Raw genomic sequence first — 18,794 nt, 5'->3', positions numbered from 1 at the left:
AAAGCAGCTAAAAATATTTCATAGTTTCACATAATTGCAGGTAGCCTTAATCATCTCTGATGTTCTTTACTGGTGTCAGGGCAAGTCAAGTAGTGAAACAGTGAGTCAGGAAAAATAGACTTAGAATGACCATGAAATATTGTACCAAAAGAATTGGGAGTTTTTTCTTCTAGCATAGATCACAGATTCAGTGATGGGAACATTCTGAAATCTTTGCTCAAATGGTTTAGGTTGTAACACCTTTTTCCCAGTCCCCCTTGAACTCTTCCCTGCTCACTCAGCCTAAGATGATAGATAGCTTTACTTGAAGTGAGTAGTAGCTGCTGAATAGTCATCTGTGGTTGAGTGTCTGATTTTCTTTAAACTAAAAATGTGATTTGGCGATCTCGAATGTGGTACAGTATGTAGTTCAGTAGAAATTTATATCTTTTACAGTATGTAGTTGTGACGATTGTAAAGCATTTCATCCCTCATTTATGTGGTCAAGCAGACAGAGCACCTAAAAGCATCAGTAATATGTTTAAAAAACAGAGAAGGGAGAAGATGGGCACTGAAGAATTTTGACTTCTGAATTACTTCCTGGCAGTGTTACTGAAAGTAACATTTGAAGCATGTCTCTCTGCAATGAAGATACTTTGCTTGTTTGTTTTTTACCTCTTCTGAAATGGTTCTTGTCTTAGTCACTCAGGAGTTAAATGCTTTATTGGATAAAGAGAACTGTTACTGTAAGGTTTTTAAACTAGAATGCTCTGAAAAAAAAAAAAAGCCCAAAAGACCATTGAGGACTCTGAAAGGCTTTTTGGATGGTAAACAAGTTTAGGAAGCTCTGAAGTTCTTTGGCTTTGCTACTGGCTGCTCTCTCTCACCAGGATCCTGGCACCCTGTCACTGTGCCTTCATTGCCTCCATTGCTCCAGTTCTCCTGTCAGGGAATGCCACCATACAATGCATCCCCTGGGGCTAATTGGATGAGTGACAACGAGCCAGCTCCAAAGTGACAAGTGTTTGAATGCCTAATTGGGTCAGTGCACAGGTGCCTGCTCTTCATGAATGAGATGTTCTAGCTTTCCTCTGTGACGTTCTCTTGGTTCCTCTCATTTTTCCTGCAGTTGTGAAACAAAAGTGTCAATACTTTGATGTGAGAGAAAAGGCTTTATCAAAGGAGAAGGATGATTTCCCATTGCCCTGCTTTGGTTAAACTAACTTTACTGCTTGAGTACTGGCTGGTGGCGACGCACAGAAATTCATTACAGTGATGGAAGTTTGCTGATACAAATGGACATTTCAGTAGACAATAAGGTGAATAATTTGACTGGTAATGACAAATACATTGCCTTAATCTCTATGTTAGATGGTTCTCATACTGTTTTGACCTGTGGACTTGGGCATCAGAAAAAGAATGGGAGAGAAAAAGAACTTATTTTGTTGTATTTGCGCAATGAGGCTTTTCCTTAGTCAAATAAACAACTTGCCTTCATATAATGAAGTCAGACACAGACAACTGTTTTTTCTTATTGAAGGCTTGGTGTATGCATAGAAAACAACTGACATTAAGCCCATGGTCTATAATACTTAGATGTGTTTGCCTTCCTTTTGTCTCTTCCACAAAGAACCATAGGATACCTGGTTAGAGAGGGTGTCTGGAGGTTGTCTTGTCCAACACCTACCCTGATCAAGTAAAGGAGCTTGCTACTTGGACAGCTGTTGAACAGCCATAGAGTAGAAAAGGGCTTTATTTTGTTTAGGTGGAATTTCATCTGTTTTAGTTTATGGCTATTGCCTTTTACCCTGTTGCTGGGCACCACTGAGAAGTGCTGTTTACCCCTGTCCCCCTGAGGTATTTATACATGTTGATAAGGTCCCTTGCAGCCTTCTCCAGGCTGGAGTCTCAGTGCTTTCAGGCTCACCATGTCAGATGCTCCAATCCCTTAATCATCTTGGCAGTCCTACCCTGGACTGCATTCTGGGATGTTTATGTTTGCTTTTACTGGGCAGCCCATGAGTGGACACAGCCCTTCAGGCACATCTCAGCAGTGCTGAGTGGAGCAGAATGATCTTGATCCTGACCTGCTGACAACATCTTTTCCTAATGCAGCACAAGATGCTTTTGGCCTTCCCTGCTGCAAAGGTACCCTGCTGGCTTATGGTCTTGCTTGGAGCCCATGAGGACCCCCAGGTGTTTTTCTGCAAAGTCCTTTTCCAGCTGATCATCCCTCTTCCTGTTCTGTTTCTTGGGGTTATTTCCCCCTAGGTGCAGGACTTTGTATTTCCCTTTGTTGGACATCATAAAATTCCTGCTGGTTTATGGCTGAGCTTTTCAAGGTCCCTCTGAGAGCAGCCAGCTGGTCTGTGAGCTGTTCCTCCCAGTCGGTGTCATCAGGAAACTTGCTGAGAGCACGCTGTATCCCATCATCCAGGTCATTAATGAGCTAGATAAATGGAACTGGCCCTAGTAGCGATCCCTGGAGTACACCAGCAGACTTTTCTCCAGCTAGACTTCATGCTGATCACAACCCTTTGTGCCCAGCAGTTCAGCCAGGTTTCAGTCTATCCCACTGTCCACTTCTGTAGTGTGTACTTTATCAGGTTGTCTATGGGGAATTTATGGGACACCATGTCAAAAGCCTTGCAAAAGTCAATATAAACAACATCTGCTGCTCTCCTGTCACTCAGAGCCTGCCATTAGCTGGTTTGTTCTGCCCAGAAATGTCTCAGTCCCAGCAGGTGCTGCTGGCAGGGTGGCTCCAGGAAATCACTGTTTCCCCAGTTCAAGGTTTGTTTAAAACAATATTCTCACTTTTGCTTTGGCTGACTTGAATGTGTATTTCTAAAGTAATGCTTTTTCATTGGTTTATACTTAAAAGTGTGAAGAGAGTTATTTAAATATTGTCAAGTTTGAAAATACTCTTTAAGTGGTGTGAAGTCAGCTAGGTAGCTACTGTCAACACTGTTTATACAGCAACTGTTTATGTTCCTCACTGTCCTTACTAATAAAAATACCTGCTGACAGAAGTGGAAAATAAAGAGAAGAAAAGGCTTGATGTGGCATCTCACAGCTGTTTAAAATAGACTAAGAAAGGGCGCTTTTTATTGATAGGAGTCAGATGAGTTGTTTATAATAACAGAAGTACAATTTTTCAAGTTTATATTATTTCTCATAAAATTTTATTGTGGAAAACACCCTCATGCTAACAAGACTGGCATATCATCTAGTTAAATTTAAGAAACTTGATAGTAGAAATTGTCTGGAAAAGAGAAGCATATTTCAGTAGTCTGTAGTTTCGTAACATCAGCAAAGAAAGGATGAAGGGAGGTTTGTATTCAAGAATCAAAATGTAAGCATTTTAAATTTCAGAAATTATCCCTAGAAGTCAGAGACATTTTTAACAGATTAGAAAAAGGTAGGGTCTACCAAAAGAATTCTTCTATTTTGATTTTTGGAATTTATACTTGTTAAAAATACCTCACAAGGCTTTCATTTATTGTTACTAAACTGATATGTGTCATAAATGTGTTTACAGCTAAAAAGAGTTTAAACAGAAGTAGCTGTAACTCATGTAGGGATCACAGCCACTCTAGTTCTACTGAAGCCTGCCCAAATGTAGCAAGTGTATGGTGTCTAGGATAACTTTGGTGTTCATATAAAACATTAGGTTTTGCCCAGCTTTTTTTCTCACTTCATATAGATTAAATGGACCTCTTTAAGCACTTGTTCTTTATTTAGATGTCTTGCTATGTGTTTTTTTCAATATATTAAAAAAGGACAGTGTTTAAGCTGTGAGTTTCCTGAGTTTCTCAGCTACTGGTGCATGCTCAAGAACCTTGGGTGATGACTTCTGTGGGATAAAAGTGATACTCCTACATCACTGCAAATTTGAGTCTGTTCCTGTGGTAACTGTGCATGCAACCACTGATGCCATAAAGAAATATTTTATAACTTTTTTTTTAGCATAATGTTAAAAGGGGAGGGATGGTAAAGAAAATAAAAGAAACATTAAACCAAGTTTTATTTGTTTGAAACTTTCTGGGTCACTAACAGCATTTTAAATGTTATGAAGTCTGTTACATGCTTCTAAATATACAATCAAACATTTTCTGAGTGTGTCACTGGTTAGAAAGAGAACCAAAAGCAAGTTGCAAGTTTCCCAAGTTGACAGTACTCTCTGTAGCTGATTCTGCTTTAATTATAGGACAACTTCTAGATTGCATCTAGTTCTTGCTTAGTTAATACTTCAATAGCTTGGTTGTATCTTTGTTTTATAAAGAAGCATGGAGAGGAAAATAGAGGAGAGGTATTGAAACAGTAAGGTTTATAAATCTGACACAATTTAGACACAGATACTGTATGACGCAAAAGATGAGCTTACAAAATCATTTAGGAAAAGACCACTGGAAGGGATTACAGCAAAACATAAAGGACAAAGGGTAACAGTTCAACATAGAGAGGGATAAATTGTTTTTTAAATAATTGTTGAGTTTAAATCACTATTTTTTATTACTGTCTATAATAAAGGAAAAAAGACAGTTTTTTGTTTCTATCGTAAATTTATAGAAGAGTTAGCAAACATAATCAGCATACATAATATTATGGGATAATCTGGACAGATTTATGCATCAGAAAAATGTAATGGATGTAATGAAGGCAGAAAATGTTGTGCATTTTAATATGTGGAAGGCTTCAGCATTTGCCGAAGGCTGATGTTGTTTTGCAGTCTAAATGACCCTTTAATTACCTGAATATTCTTCCAGTGTTTTGCAGCAGGACTGTATTTTGTCTAAAGGTATGTGAATACTGATAATGTATTCAATGAATGTAGATCTTAATTTTAATTTTGTACTATTTCTATCAAGGAATTAATATTCTAAAAGTGTTAAGACAGCAAATTAATTTGTGTTATTGATTTAACTACATGTTCATCTCTGCAGCAAGATGTTCATGTTATCAGTGTTACAGATTGGTAGTACACGGAGAGGTATCTGGAATGTGTGGATTTATTTCTAAAAATGTAATATGCTAGGAAATCTAGATCTGTGCTTTAGACAGAATGAATCAGGCAAGTATTGTGTTGCAACTAATTTCTCCCTTCTCCTAATTTCCCAATACATTTCTATGTCAGTAAGTTCTCCTGTATCAGAACCATAAAGTAGCACCAGGGGAAGGCACAGAATGGATAGAAAGTAATTTTCTGCTGAAAATAATAGTAACTGCTCCACTGAATGGGCTTTAATCATGATTTTGCTGCAGTCTTCAAATTATGTACTATGTTTTGTTGATCAATCTCTGGGAAAAAATACCAGTCCCTTCTCTGGGATCGGAATTGCTTATGATTTCAGAGCCTCAGTTTCTTTTGAGTAAACTGAAACAACCTTCTGAAACTTGCAGAATTGTTCAGAGTAGCCAGGTAGAAACTGCATTTATTCTTTATGGCCCTCACTGCTCCCAGCAGAACACTGTGTGTTCGTCACCCACAATTAATTCCTCAGTGACCCCTATTGTCTTCAGAGGAGGATGAGGCTGGGGCCTGACCTCAGGACAGTTTTCCATGAGGCTCTTTGCCTCTTCAGTGGAGGAATTTGGCCTATTTGCAATTCAGAAGCTCAGCAGGGACAGAGGAGAAGCACCTCTAGTATCCCTGGCTTGTTTTTGTGAACAGAGGGAGCACTGTTGGTGCACTCCAAATATGCATCACATGTGCTTCTGCAAGCAGGTCAGACCAAGCTTATAATAACAATTTAGCTTCACTACAATCTTAAGGGTTATTTTTAATGAAAACTGAAATAATGCCATTAAAGTTAACCCTTCATGATGATGTATTCCAGCACCATTTACTGGTCTGAGTATCTTGTATGTAAAAGTCTTGATTTTTCTAAATTGAAAATTTTAAAAATATTCAGTAAAATATTAATAACTAAATGTGTCATGAGTGATTAAGAGCCTGTAGTTTAGCGTAAACTTTTTTTTTGTAGAGGACTTGTTTCCAAACAACAAACCCTAATATGATATAATTCATATATAATTCATTCTATGCTAGGCATGGTTGCATCTCAGTGGTACCTCAGTTTACATTTTCCTGACAGATAACATAGTTTCCAGAACTGCATGAGCTATATAATTTATTGTGAAATTAAGTTTAAGTCAGCACTTTTAGTTAGGATTTTTGCTGAAGTTATTTGGCATTTTCTTTTAAAATAAACAATTCTGGTTTAACCTCCATATTTTCTGTCTTGTGAGAGAGTATTTTTGTTTCACTATTGACAATTACTTATTTTGAGAGGGGTTGAATGTGAGACTCTGCAATTGTTTCAGTTGCTAAAAAATTTTTTTTGCTGACTCCATGTTCTTCTTCACCGTATTTCTTACGTTGTGTCATCATTTGAACCTTGCTGACCTGAAATGTGTGGTACGCAGTCAATTTGGAGGACCTGCCAAGAATGGAAAAACTGTATAAGGGGGCTGAATAACTGCAGAAGTTTAAATTTCTAAGACAAATATTCAAACAGGAAAGACTGTAGTTGTATTGCCAATGTAGTTAGACACTAATTATCTGAATATCCCAGTTCTCAAAAGTATTGTTCCAGTGGAATGTCAGATTCCACTGAGAATGGTGAGAACTTCTGCCTGCTGTGTATGGCTGTATTTAGCTCAGTACATTTCATCCAGTCAAATATTGATTTTTATGACTGAAGGGCAGCTCTGCCCTCCTTGCTCACTGTGGAAAGATGAATTTCAGGCTGCTTCCCAGGAGTCTCTCAGGGCTGATCTGCGCCTTGGAAGTTTTGTTGGCAATTTACTGGGCAATTAAATTCCCAGGAAGTACTTCAAAGGAAAATGGATCTTTGGCTGGCAGGAGTGGATGTTTTCCAGCCAAAGAAAACAGAAAAATGTTGCAAGAAGATTTAAACCCTCTAGGTATATATTAGATAACCTACTGCTAACTGTCAGGTCTTTCTGATAGCTCAGGTGTGTTCAGACAGATTTCTCCAGCAGCTCTCAGGCCACACAGGTTTGGAAGGCATTGAATCCTTCACATCTAGAACAGCAACTGCAGAAGGATGATCTGCTTCCACCCATTAATGTTGTTCAAGTAGTTGTAAAAGTTATGAAGTAGAACCATGCATTGAATGGTGGTGTGGAATAAAGCAACCATTCATCCAAACAGTATTAGATGCCTTGGACTGCTTGCAGAGCCCTAAAGAATCTGACCGCTTCAGTTCATGCAAATTAAATGGATTAAGTTTCCTAGCATTTATTTTAACTATTTTTTTTTTTAACAATACTTCTCCATGTCTCATTGATTCAGGTAGTAGAATGTTTGCTGTTGAAAGAGTAGACAGTAGTTTGTGGGTTTTGGGCCTCTGGGATCCTTTCCAGAACAATGGCATGGTTCAGGAATGTGCAAAATTGATTTATTCATTAATTATATTAGTTGATATAAAACACTGGAAAAACACAAAATATTAATGCAGCCTGCAGGTATTAAAGTGGTTGTGGGATTTAATGGGAACCCTAAAAGAGTTATTTCTCTACATTAACATTTGAATCTTGTTTCTTTCCTTACACAGTTCCCAAAAAAAACCCTACCTAGTGTAAAATACTATTGGGATTCTTAACATTTTCACGTGAATGCTGCTATCAGCTTTTAACTTAGTTTATAAGTAAGCTTTTAATCTGAAGGTTTTCTAAAACCAATTTGCTCACTATAGAAGTATCCTTTGTTTAGGCAGTTGAAAATTAACACAAGTCAAGAAAAGCTGATGGAGCATTTTTTGACTCCTTTTTGGAATCAATGCAGGAAAGTGATTAATAGCTTATGCCTAAACTATAAGGAAATTGGATCCATGTCTGTTCTTTTTAAAACCAAAGTAGTTCTTCCAAGGTGTTTGATGCTTATTTGCTGGTAACATAGAAGTAAGTTATGATGAGGATTTTGAGAGTTGATTCTTCATACTGCTGTTTGAAAAATTGTGCAGAAAACCTGTATGAAGCTGCAGGAGGATTTGTCATTGATGCAAGGTAATTTTCATTAGTGTAACCTTTTCTCTTAGAGGTCCAAGAAGAATTCTTAGTTTTCTTCTTTTCACAAGCACCTTGTAACACAGTGCTCTGTCCCACTTGCTAAAGGACCAGGGACAGCTTCCACAAAACAGAAACTGGTGTATCAGAGGTTCCTGTTGGAGGGCAGCCCTACATGAGACCACACCTGGAGTTTGACACACAGTGTACTCCTTATTACTAACACTTCTTTGCTGTACTTCATACCAGCAGTTAGGTTTTTCTTGAGTGCAGAGTCCCAGCTTATGGAGTAATAGAAGCTCCCAAGAGTCTCATGTTTAGGGCCTTTTGCTAGCTTAACCATGAAATGCTAAAGGCCTGCTATACAGGTTTCCTCCTGCTCTGCAGCTATATGAGCACTGGGGCAGGCTCCCTATGGAGGTGGTCAGAGCACCCACCTGTCAGAGCTCAAGAAGCATTTAAAAAACACTTCTAGACACACTGTGGGATTCTTGGGACTGTTCTGTGTCAGGCCAGGAGTTGGACTTGATAATCCTAATGGGTGCCTTCCAAGTCAGCATATTCTATGGTTATTGGTGTGATTCTACCACACTAATGTGCAAAGTGTTGCTGCATCCTTTTTCCATATTCAAAGTCATTATATGTTCTCATCACTGCACAAAAGGTTTGCAGTTCTCTTTTCTGGTTCTATGCTGATATAATAGTATTTTAAACTCAGGAGAAAGAATTTAAAAACTTCCATTAATTTCTGCTGTCTAGGTAGGTATTTCCTCACTGAGATAAGTAGCTGTTTGAATACTGTGCAAAAATGTCTTTTGTGTTCAGTATAATAGAGGACATAGATGCCCAAACCAGCAATGTGAATTACTCTTCTTATGGTGTTCAGGGCTTGAAAATATATGTCTGTTTTTTCTGGGTTTGGTCCAAGGTGTTCAAGTAGGATCTTGTCTTGTGTATACAGTATTTAATCTTCTCAACTTGTTCATTGTCAAGTTATTACATATCCCTGAGTTCCATAGGTGCAGCATTGAATGATCTAACCAGTCAAGAACAAGGTTTTCTTCCTTGGAAAAGTACAAATATACGAACAGTGAGTTGCAGATTGCAGCAGCAAATGTTCCTGCACCCATGGTTGTTCTTGCAGCTGCAGTAGCACATCTTCTCTTGGAAAGGTTCAGCTCTTCTTCTGCACCTGTGGTTCAGTGGAGGGCTCCACTGTTGGTCCTGCCTTCAGGAGAGTTTTATGAAGAGGTATTGTACGAGAAATGAGCCTGTGAGAGAAAGGTTACAAAAGAACATGGGTTTAGGGCCCAAACAGGCTGCAGGGCAATATGTTGTGTGTGCACTGCACCCTGACAGGTGTCAGCAGTTATCTCTGTTGTGTGTGCAGTTACCATCCTTGTCTGCTGGGCACAATGACAGTGGCTTCTGTGAGACATGGTTGGCACAGCACCTTTGATCTCAGGTGCTCCGTTGCACCCTGCTTTCTTCTCACAGACCTCAGGAAAGCTGATTACTTGACCTGTACTCCACTCCTAAATTTAAATCACATTGGTTCAGTACACCTTCCATTTTATCTCCAGGAGGAACCCATTTTGTACCAGGTTATGTAGCTCCTTTGTTACTTGTACTCATCTGGGTGATAACCTTATTTGTCTAATTGAGCTTAGCAGCAGAATTCCTATTGACATTACCAAGTTAGGATACTATTCGTTACCTTTGGGTGTCTGTGGTGAGGTTGCATTCCTGGTGATATAGGAAAACTGATAGAATTAAGTTCAGAATATTTGATTTACTTCTCTAGTTGATTTCTTGGAGCTCTTTTCATCTGTACTAGTCTACACAAGTCGGTAGATCCATACAAAGATGACAATGCTTTTTTCAGCATAAATAATTTGAAAGGAGATATAGAAAGCTTTCTGTGACACATTGAGTTCTGATTTTGGCTAGGAGAGAGTTCATTTTTTTCACAGAGATGGTATGGGGCTGTCTTTTGGATTTGTGCTGAATGCAGTGATGGTAATATAGAGATATTTTTGTTACTGTTGAGCAGGGCTTACACAGACCCAAGGCCTTTTCTTCTTCTTGTTCTGCCAGGAAATTAGAACTGCATGGGAGGCTGGGAGGAGACACAGCCAGGACAAGTGACCCCAGCTGACCAAAGGGAGATTCCATATGATATCATGCTCAGTATGTGCAGAGGGGGGAAGGAGGAGGAACAGGGGGAATATTTGGAATGATGGAGCTTGTTTTCCCCAGTAACCATTACACATAACAGGGCCCTGCCCTCCTGGGGGTGGCTGAACATTGCAGAGCAGTGAATTAATTCCTTTTTGTGCTTTGCATGGGTTTTGCTTTTCCTATTAAGCTCTATTATCATGTATGCCTCTCAGGATAGAAAACTGAAAGTTCTGGCCCTAAACTGGTTAGAGAGAGGCAGGAAGAAGGACCTCAGCATTATAGGGTCTCACTGACCCTATAATGTAGCTGTGTGGGCACCATCATCAGAGGGGAGAAGTGCTTACAGTATCACTTGGGATCAGTATTAGAATAGTACAAAGTAGTAGGTGATTTCAGATTTCTAATTAAACACCAGGGATTGCATTCTCTTTGTTGCAAAAGGTGAAGTCTAATATTTGTGATATGAAAATTCTGCAGTTATTCCTTTTTCTGCAACCCTTGTAAGTCTTTTGTGAAATAGAAGAACTGTTACATTGCAAAAGCATCTGTGGACCATCTACATTTTCAGGCTTTTATTAAATGGTTAATCTATATGGGATTTGTGGAATCCAAAGCAGAAACATTGTTAAATAATGCATGCTGAGGAAAACATAATCTCATGTATCCCACAGAGGCTTTTGGTTTTGTTTTGGGATTCATGAACTCTCATGGGCCTTCTAAAAATTAGCAGATCTGAGTACTGTAACAGCTCAATAATGTAATCTGTCTGGCATCAGGAACCCTCTTTTGCAGAAGCTAAGTGTCTTTTGATATGTGATGTGCTCTGATAAACTCTCTGGCTCTCTTTTAAAGCTCTCTGGCTTCACCAGAGAGTAAATGACTGAGTATCAGCAGTTTGTAAAGCCTTTTAATACTGCTGAAAGAATAGGTAATGACAGTGTACAGTTCTAGAACAAAACAATAAAGACTGGGATATACAAAAGTTGATGGCCACTTAGATTCTAAAATAATTACAGTTCATGGGGTTTTGGCTTTTACAGCTTTTGAGTATAAATTCTTTTTCTTTTTGTTGAATTTCTATGAAGTGTTATTCAGGAAACACGTTTCTGCAAGCAAACTGTCAAATGTTTAGCCACAGAGAGCAAAAACAGTTCTTTGAAATCTGTCATCTAGTCATTTGTCTGTATATTCATTAGTTTTTGAAATGCCACCAAAGCAGACATGAATTAAAAAGGAAAAAATTGTTTTGAAATGATATATCCTTCTCATGTTAAATTTTATACTCAAGCTTTGTAAGGAAAATACTGACCTAATCTAATGGCAAGATAACAGAACAAATTGAATACTCTACCTGGCAAAATAAAAATAAATTAATCCATTAATTACTCACTAAAAACTTTTGTTTTGTAATTCCTTTAAAGCAAATCATGATAGTGTAGAAAAAAGGATGGGTAGACTCCTGGGAACAGTAGCCAGTGTCTTTTGTGTCTGCCAACTGCACTGCACTCTGTCAAGTGGCAAAAGGAAAGGCTCTACCTGCTGTCACTGCCAGTACCTCTGTACAAAAATGTGCTTTCTCTCATCAAGAAAGGTTAATGTGCTTTTCATTGCATTCTGTTGTCAGTAAGATCATGTGGAAATTAATTTGGAATTGCTGAGTACAGCACCTTTAAACCTACAACTAGCTTAGTAGAAAACTTCCTGTGAAAGTTCTTGTGCCCATTGACATCCTTTTATTATTGTTAATAAAGCATGTGGTCCCTTTTTTCATGTCTAAAGTACCTGTCTACCTTTAGAGAACAAAATAAATGGTTATTTATTGTTATGAGAGGGCTTCCTGATGCTGATAGACTGACTTAGCCACTGCTGTTTGCATTGGCAGAGCTAAACTGAGATAAATGCTTTTCCACTCAGAACCATTTGTCCATTTCTCTACAGAGAAACTTCCTAACAAATAAAGGATTCCTACAGATTTGAAAAGATGGTAGCTGGCATGTGTGTTTGCACTGACAATGCTGAAAGAGAGGGAGAAGCTTAAACAGAACCTGAACAGTGTCAGTGGCCTGGGCAAAGTGGAGGCAGTGAGCTGCTCCACCAGGGTGCTGCCTGAAAAGACCATGAAGCTTTGAGCACAAAAATAGCACTGGATTAATTTTTGAAAGAATGTTGCATTGGACTCTCATAGATGAATTAAATGTGTTTTTAAAATCTCCTTTTTGGAATAACCTACACAGTGGGATGCCTCTTGGCCAGCATTCAGGTCAAAAGCAGTATTTGTCTTCTTTTACTCTATTGACAGTGTTTTGAAAGTTCCTTTTTTCTTTTCTTTTCTTCCTAAAAGGATACCAACAGTTGAAATGAATTTAGTAGCAAGAACCTTCTGCAAGTCTTTATTCTCCTATGAGCTTTTCTTTAGCATGGCACAAAGTTTAGTTTTTTGACAAAAATAGATTTTAAATTCTGATATTAGCTCAATGAGTTCTGATGGAGAATGTTGGGTTAATTCTCCCTCTTTGTCACATTCCAGAATATTATATTAACCTAACAAATTTTCTGTCATTGATCTGTCTTTGTTTACACCCCTTTTCCATAAATACCGTAAATATAATTTTTCATATTTCTTTTCAATAGCTGATTTGACTATTGGGTAGTAATGATATAATTTGCAAACTAGTGTGCAAATGGAAAAGCTGTGTTGTGCCAGAAGTATTTAAGATTCAGTGAGCACAGAAATTGCAATCAGGGTGGATTTTTAAAGATGTGTACTCATCAGAGCAACAAATTCTCATTATGTTGAGAAATATAGCTCTAATTTGTGGCAGGACAGACTAAATATTATTTTGATATGTGTATGTGTGCATATATATATACACACACACACATATATGATTATTTTTCTAAGTATGTAACGTTAGTAACTTTATCACTTAAACCATAATTTTTATAGAAAAATAGAATGGTTTGGATTGGAAAGGTCCATGTGCAGGGACACTTTACACTAGACCAGGTTGCTCAAAGCCCCATCCAGCCTCTCCCTGAACACCTAAGGGATGGGACATCCACACTTCTCTGGGCAACCTGTTCCAGTGCTTCACCGTCTTCACAGTAAAGCATAGCTTCCTAATATCCAATATAAACCTACCTTCTTCCAGTTTAAAGTTGCTCCCCCTTGTCCTGTCAATACTTGCCCTTATAGAGTTCCTCTCCAGCTTTCTTTTGGGCCCCTTTAGGGGAACTTGTAAGTCTCCCCAAAGCCTTCTCTTCTTCAGGTTGAACAATCCCAGTTCTCTCAGCCTGTCTTCCTAGGAGAGGTGCTCCGGCCCTCTGATCATCTCAGTTACCATCCTCTGGACTTGTTCCAACAGAGACACATCTTTCTTGTGCTGGGGACACCAGACCTGCATGTAGCACTCCAGGTGGGATCTCATGAGGGCAGAGTAATAGAGGAGAATCTCCTCCCTCAGCCTGCTGCCCACGCTGCTTTTATGCAGCCTGGGACATGTTTGGCTTTCTGGGCTGCAAGTGCCCATTGCCAGGTCATGTGGAGCTTCTCAACACACCCAAGACCTTCTCTTCAGGCGTGCTCTCAGTCTGTTCTCTGCCCAGCCTGTACTTGTGCTTGGGGCTGCCCTGACCCAGGGCCTTGCACTTGGCCTTGTAGAACTTCATGAGGTTTGCACAGACCCCCCTCTCAATCCTGTGCAGGTCCCTCTGGGCATTAGCCCTTTCCTCCAGCATGTTGACTGTGGCATTCACATTTTCAAGAAAAATCCCTTTGCCCAGGATTTTTCCAGAAAATGCGAATGCCACAGTTGACCACACCACACAGCTTGGTGTCACCAGCAAACCTGCTGAGGTGCACTGGATGCCACTGTCCGTGTCACTGACAAAGGTGTGACACAGTCCTGGTCCCAGCACTGAACCCTGAGGTACACCGCTTCTCACTGGCTTCCACTTGGATCAAGTCATTGCCCACATCTCTCTGAATATGACCATCCAGCCAATTCCTTATCCCCTGAGTGGTCCATCCATCAAATCCATTTATCTCCAGTTTAGGGATGAGGATGCAGGACAGTGCAAGGACAGTGTCAAACACTTCACAAAATCCAGGGAGATGATGTCAGTTGCTCTTCCCTTTTCCATTGATGCTGTCATCCTATTGTTTGTGAGGCAGTTTTCTCTTAGTGAAACCATGTTGACTGTCACCAATCACCTCCTGACCATCAATGTCTCTCAGTATTCTTTTCTGGAAATTCTGCTCTCCACAATCTTGCCAAGCACTGAGGTGAGATTGACTGGCCTGTGGTTCCCTGGGTTTTCCTTTGTTTCCTTTTATAAAAATGAGGGTTATCTCTCCTCTTTCCCAGTCAGTGGGAACTTAACTGGGCTGCCACAGCTTCTCAGATATGATCGAGTGTCTTAGTCATAATTTTCCTATTGTTAGAAATAAAAATGTTCAGATACAAAATTTATGCTATTTATAAAATACATTCTGTTAAATGTATGTCAAGGATGATACTATTTTAGAATTATTTTGCAGAAAACTGCATACATTGGTGCACAGTAGTTGCCTACACTTCCTTGAATTATTTTATTCCCGATAAACCAAATACACTAATTTATTCAAGTACGATTTAAAAGGTTGGTGGATATAAAACTCAGGGAAATGCAATAAAGGCTTGACATTTCTTTTTACATGACTTATGGAGTCTGCAGAATATATTGCTTCTCTTCAGAATTAAAAATTCACATATCTAACAGCCTACACTAGGAGCAATGCTGCAACTCATTAGAAAGAAATACAAAGACATGCTTTGAATCATAAAGATGGGAAAAATAAAATGTCAGTGTTTTTTAATAAAAATGTACAGTGAAATTTATGACATCTTATGAAAAGTGTCTGAGACATGGTGAGAGAAAAATCAGGATGGACTTTATGGATTGCTCTGCTGTTGTGATACAGACACGTCACAGGAATTATGTGAAAGCAGGAGATCCAATTCTGTTCTCTTCTTCCCTGTGTGCTTTAGAAGAAATTCTGCTGAAGATAGTACAATTCTGTGCATGTGAAGTGATATAAATAAAGTAGAACTCAGTCCAAGTTAGTGCTCTTTTTAGCTAAATTGTTACAACTGAAGTCAGTTTTCTGAGGTAGAAGTTTTAGTGGAGGATTTTTCATGTTAGGAGTACTGTAGGATTGTTTGTGGCATCCAGCAGTTGAATGTATTTAAACCTGAAAGTTTTACAATCTGGAAGGAAATGGGATGCTGTAGTGAAAAGTAGTTTAAAAAGAAAGTACGTCTGTGAATCCCAGACACTGGAGAAACTGTGTCCTTGCTGAAGGTCATGGAAAAGAATGTCTGAATGAAAGTCATTCAGAATAATCAGCAGTTCAAAATACTGGATGGCTGATTAGCTTGAATGAAAAAGCCAAGTATAAACAAAATATGAAGACTGTGACAGAATTCCTTGGGAAAGCAATAAGTCTGCAATTCTGAGAAGTTCTTGCCATAGCAAAGTAGGTGAAAAGAAAGCCTGTTTGCGAGGCTGTGTTTGAGGAACATATTTTAACTTTTATGTACTTGGTAGTGATTTGAAAAATCAGTGGATGTTACTGACTCACTGTTCACTGAGTCAAATGGATTAAGTCAGAGATAGTAGGACCTTTATTTGATTTTTTTAATCAATATTACATATCTGTTTTCAGATGTTTGACTCTACTTCAGAAGGAATTGTCCTTGGCTTTGCATAGTATTCCTTGCCAATGCTTATGTAGGAAGGAACAGAGTCAGTGTAGAGCGATGGGAATACTTCAGCATTACATTCACCTCACATCCATGACATCTTAGGCTGGGGATACAGTTTCATGTGCTGCTTTACCTTCTTTAATTTCAGGCTGTTATCCCAAAGAGGTAGTTTCTTTGAGGAAATCCCTGTCATGTCAAAACCTAATCTTTTCTTGCAGAGGTTTGCTGTCTCTTGGATCAATGAACTGACATACCTCTCTCAGGATGCTACAATTCTTAAATGTGAGGTGAGGGGGCAGGAGCTTGCAGTGAGGAGCAGAAGAGCTCAGGACCTTTTCATGTCTTCTTGACAGCTACTTCTCTTTAGATCAGAGCAAGTCCAGTGGGAAAATTCACCCTTACATGAAGTACCGATTTTTTCATTTAAGTAAAAGGAAATGCTGGAGAGACTGCTAAGGTCTGTTGTTGCAAAAAGAAGGGAGTATAGCCAGTGAATGCGTGGTCCTAATCCCACCCCTTCACACACACACACACAAAGGTTCTATTTTAATTTGTGGAAATAACTTCCCTACATAATTCTGTGACTCCACCCAGCTACCCAAAGAAGAAAAGCCATTGTTCAAGTCTCTGTGAAGCTTCCTTTTTTCATACCAGGACTTGTTTAGGGTATATGAACGATTTAAGTACTGAAAAGTACCTTATGATAAAGTACTTCAATGATCAAGAGATTACAGTGATTGCTGGCATATAAAGGGGAAACTACTTTTCTAACCTGGCCCTTAATGCTTTTATAGCAGCAAAACCAGTTGTATAGATGAGTTCATTTATAGACCCAGCAGTCAAGTTTGTTCGGGCTTAATTTTATTTGTTTTCTGAACTCGGATTTTTGAAATGGGAGATTTGTTTTGGTGCAGGTGTCTTGACTCGTATACACTGAAGTGATTCATTTTGTTGAAACAATACTTTAACTACACTTCTGTCCATTTTAAATATTTGAGACTTTTCTTCCTCTTTCTGTTTTCCCCATGACATTCAATATCTCTGCCAAACCAGCATAATGACTTAGGGTAAACTTTCTCTGATTAAATATGTGAGAAAGCTTATGTGTGAAGTTCAGAGAGTCTTGGTCATGCCAATCTTGATTTTATGTCTGGAAATACTGGTTTTTGACATTAAACAAAAGGTGTATCATACTTTTCCCAGCATATACTGATGTGAATACATCTTGCAGCATTGAAAATAGCTAAGATTATCAGCTGCTGTGGAAAAAAAAAGGAATGTGGTTTAATTAAGGAGAAATTTATTATCTTACCAGGCAACAACCCACCAGCAAGCATTATATGTGAAAATTAATTTAAACTGTTGGACCCAGCCTTATGCTGGGAACTCACTATCAAGATTAAAGAAGAATGAGAAAAGATGTTATTTCATCTTTACCCTCTCCATGATTTCATGGGCAATGCTTCCAAGTGACTCCTTTTTAAAGAAACCAGCTCCTGTTACAGAATGAGTTGTGAAGTTAACAATGAGTATGAATGCAGAGATCCCTGCGATGCACTGTGAAAACTTGTACACATTTTTAAAACAATGATATGCGGTACAAAAAGCCTGGTTGCCTTTGGGTTCCATTCACATTTCAAATGTGAGAAAACCAAAACTCTTTAAGATATGACTCTTAAAGAAGGCACAGATTTTTTTCCTTTTTCTGCTATTCAGGTTTATAGGAAAAGTATTCATATGCTGAAAATCCCTAAATATGTTGATGCCTGTTTTCTGCTTTTTTCCTCCAGGAAGAGGAATCTTGCAATGGTTTATTTGCTCATTGCTGTCTAGTGAGTGCTGCACAGGCAGCCAACATGATATAACCCCTTTCAAAATTTGATTCATTTCTGCATAAAACTTAGTGCAAAACCCCAACAAAAGAAAGAAAACCCCAACCAAACCCACAAATGTAGAAAACCTCAACGCATTACCCACACCCCCATCCTTAGAACTTTTTAATATGTCTTGAATGAGAAACACTGTTTTCATGCATTTAGAGATGAAAGTTGATTTGCTGCCTTAAATTTGACAGGAAGTGAAGCTTTTAATTTCAAGTTTAATGTTGCCCGGAAAATTTGAACCTAACTGAATTGTATAGTTTTGAATTTAATGTGTTGTTTAGGCTAGAAACTGATGAACTACTTCTCAAATGATTACAGTGAAACAGCTTGAGTCAAGTTCCTGTAAGGAAAGGAGGACTAGGAGAGGGGCTGCCCTAATTTTGCAGCCTGGATTTGCCAGCCAGTCTTAGCTATTGTAACTGATTTCTGTGTGAGTGTATTATTGATTTATTATTTTATTATTCTGACTGTAAGAAAAGCCATGTCTGAAACCCACTTTTTCAGTATGAGGTAGACTGTTCTTAGTCAAGGTCTGGTTGAGGTTTTTTCCCGTGATGGGCTTTATTTCCCATCACCCTTTCTGGTCACAGATGGCTGCACTCAGCAGTGTGGAGAATAGCTTTTCTATCAGTCTGGTGGTGCTGCCTAGCTTACAGGTTTTGTGAATGAAAGAAAGGCAACCCCTTTCTGTTTTCGAGAAGGAAGGGTGCTTAGGAGAAATCAGGGTTAGGGAAGGAGGGATGCAGTCCATTCGTAGCTGCTTGTCTAAGGAAGGTCTTGTCTTGATTTCTTGCTCCTTTTTGGAAGGAGGGCCTCCAGTTCTATAATGTGCTCATATGGTGGCACCTTCATAAACATCAGGAACCTACCTGGTGGCTAGAGCTGCCTTTTTGTTTGTGCTATGTCCACATGGTCTGTGAAGCATTTCCCAGGAGCCCTACCTTAGGTTTCAGCTTCTTCCCATAGATCA

General features: G+C 38.9%; 1 protein-coding gene across 1 annotated transcript in view; it reads left to right on the top strand.

The window, feature by feature from the left end:
- Positions 1–18,794, top strand: part of NRCAM (neuronal cell adhesion molecule) — a 111,586-nt gene that overhangs the window by 12,133 nt on the left and 80,659 nt on the right. The window lies entirely within an intron of this gene.

Source organism: Ammospiza caudacuta, chromosome 5, assembly GCF_027887145.1.
Source record: "Ammospiza caudacuta isolate bAmmCau1 chromosome 5, bAmmCau1.pri, whole genome shotgun sequence".
Lineage (NCBI taxonomy): Eukaryota > Metazoa > Chordata > Aves > Passeriformes > Passerellidae > Ammospiza > Ammospiza caudacuta.
The sequence above is the reverse complement of the archived record's forward strand: the minus strand, read 5'-3'. Positions and strand labels throughout refer to the sequence as shown.